Consider the following 3,199-nt stretch of genomic DNA (forward strand, 5'->3'; position numbering starts at 1 on the left):
AAACAATTCATAACAATAAAGAAGAATAGTGTAAAAAAGAAACAAAATAAATAAAGAATATAAAATCAGTGTTGTATTTTTCGGCAGAGTTGGGAACGTTCCTAAACAGTCATTTATGAGTAAAAATAAATTCCAAAGTTCATAATTTGGATTTACTGAATATACAATTGAGCTGCAATATTAAAAATATTTATTTCAATACTTATTTAAACTAGAAGTTAAATCCCATTTTAAAATGGTTAGTCACATGAATAGCCGGATGGAAGTAGTATGTTAAGTGGTTAGCTCGAGAATCTTCCACCAAACTGCTGGGATATGTTTCAGAAAGATTCAAATATGCATTAAATCCATACAAAGTATTTATACATATGAATGATACTGTTTTACGTTATAATTTCAATGTGAAATGTTTGCTGTACATATCTGAACTTATATTTATACTGTAAAATCTCCCAGTAATTGATCTAAATCATCGTGTCAATTGATGCGACTACTTTAGAAACTAATATTTTGGATAATGAAGTTATACAAAGTAGTAAGATGTATTCAATAATTAGAAATTCGTAGTCCATTGTTTCGAGATATAACTTCATGAATTTATATACATACATATGAGTTTATGTGAAATACTGCTTGTTTATATGTTTATAATATTTTTTAATGTAACATGTATACGATTTTAATAGAATGAATTTATCCCTGGTGTTGCATTTTGTTTGCGGGTTGTCAACGAAGCATAAACTGTGGGTTGCTCTCAGGCGTAATCATATTTCATTATGATTCGTAGTCTCCTTTAAATGCTGACATACCAACACACATCATAAGACCACATACATCCATTCATGCATGTATGTATGTGTCATACGTTCACATATTTCTCGTTTGCTACAAGACAGACATAACTCCAAATTCGGGAATTTTGAACTGCGTATAAAGAAATATAGGCCATATAATTTTTTATGTTTTCTTAATTGTCTACTATTTGCAGTGTGAAGGATATTTTTTGGTGGGATTGTTCCGATTAGACACCAAAAACTTAAGCTTTTATATGAGAAAAAGAAGTATGTCAAATTTTTTTTAAATCTTTCTCATTCATAATTTCGATATATGTTTTTCAAAGTCATGTAAGAGAAACAAAATCAGTTTCCATCTGTTTAGTTTAGTATTGATAAAGTTATAGTGGAATCATTGATAAACTGGTGTATTTAATATAAGGAATTGCACAACAGATACGTGGACTTTTGCTACCAACTGAAAAGTTCTCATCTTAGTATAGTACTGTTTTTTATAATATGAAGAATATTATTATAACTTACCCTAACCTAATCCAGAAACAAATGTTCAGCTCTATCGGTCAAGAATTGCTGTACTTAAGAAGGGGGGTCCAAGTTGTCATACAGGTTTCCAAAATTGGTCCCAGCAAAAATTGCATGGAGAAAAATATGTGCATTTTATCAGTTAAAATATGTTTATATCCATCACCAAAAATGGCTAAGAAAGCGCAAAAAGCAATGAAATTCGACATTCAAAATTGAATTTTTTTACGGGTTTTTGTTTTTTTCACACAAATTTATTTTTATAAACACTTTTTAATTCATAAAAAAGAAAAAAAAAACAGAGAAATTCAAGATTTTGTATGAAAAAATACACGTAATATTTTTACAAATCATCATTTAGTTTTTCACAGATTTGTATAACTTTACTGGCATTTTAAAAACAATTTAATATACTTTTCAAAAGTAATAAAAATTAAAACTACAGCTTTATTCATTTTACTTTTCCTCACTTTTGTAACACAGTGTAATTAATTACAAAGTTGTCCCTCTGTAAAAGTCACCTTGAGATATTTAGAATGTAAACAAGTGAGAGTGTTATATTCTATTATGCCGAATCTGATATACCCAACATCAAAGCGTATGTCGTAAATGTAATGATTCTTATAAACATAAGGTTGATATCTGAAATAAGTCTTAAGTCAATTATGAACACATTCCTTTCGGATAAACAAAATATTAATTTAAAAAAATATATATTTTAATCCAACTTTTAAACCAAAGAATATAAAGAAATTGGGGCTTGTCAGTTGGTACGTAAAGAAGTTGTCATTCGGTACCTAACTCTAAGTATGTATTGGTAGAATTTTTGTATTAGTATTGGAGCTCCAACCACTTTCACCACACTTTCCAAACATACATACTTGCATAAAATTGTACATTTAGGAAAAATATATAACATTTAAATTTCTACATTCGCAGATTTTTTAATTTATTTTGCCCACATCTAATCAGTAAACATTTAATAAATATATTTTTCGGACTTAAAATCTCTTTTTTGCAAAATGTAAGTTTATTTTAAATATTTTTTTCATTTTCTATACCAAAATACACAACTTTGTTTTGTCAATTTTAATTTCAACACACAAAAATTAATTGTAAAAAAAAATTAAAAAAAATATTTTTTTAGTTTGTGAAAAATAAAAATATTTCGGATTGTTAAATGCGATAAAATTGTGTAAAAAATTAAAAAATAGTTGTGTTTGTGAAAAAACGTCGTTCAAGTCTTTTTATCCCGGTATTTTCGCGAAAAAGTTTTGAAGTATTGTGAGAGAATTGAGTTCTGACAAGTGAGTTGAATTTACACAGAACTCGTCAGTGAAGAGAAGGAAATGTTATTGTTGTAAAACAATGTAAAACCATGAACATAAAATTTTATAGTTAATCGGGATCAATTAAAAAATTCTTTAGAACGATTTAGGCCTCTACATATCGAGTTTCAGTTTTTAAGGTGGTTTTATATAGTATGGACCGATTGTCATAAAATTCGGTAGATTGATTTGTGCTCGAAAGAAACTTGGATCGATTCTCATAAATTGCATATGAAAAATTTGTAGAATTTGTGGAAAATTTTAACTCTCAACTCTGTATATGTATTTAAATAGATTTTTTTCTTTTGGAATTCCATTTTAAATACATATTGTTCATTTTATGCTATATGCACAATTAAAACGAACAACGAAATTTTCGGAACGAATTTCAGATATGGAACCATAGCTGTAAAATAGTGGTTAATAATAGTAATCATTATTAATTAGATTATTTTTATTAAATAGGTAAAATTAATGATTAATTAACGATTATTTTCAATTTTTTTTAATTAATTGTTGATTACGATTAAAAATAATCTAAAAATAATCAGGGAT

The 3,199-nt window shown here is 27.0% G+C and overlaps 1 protein-coding gene across 1 annotated transcript in view; it reads right to left on the reverse strand.

Moving 5' to 3' along the window:
- The window catches only part of LOC124420614, a 6,774-nt gene that overhangs the window by 756 nt on the left and 2,819 nt on the right, over window positions 1–3,199 (reverse strand). The window lies entirely within an intron of this gene.

This window comes from Lucilia cuprina, chromosome 6, assembly GCF_022045245.1.
Source record: "Lucilia cuprina isolate Lc7/37 chromosome 6, ASM2204524v1, whole genome shotgun sequence".
In the NCBI taxonomy this organism is placed as follows: Eukaryota; Metazoa; Arthropoda; class Insecta; order Diptera; family Calliphoridae; genus Lucilia; species Lucilia cuprina.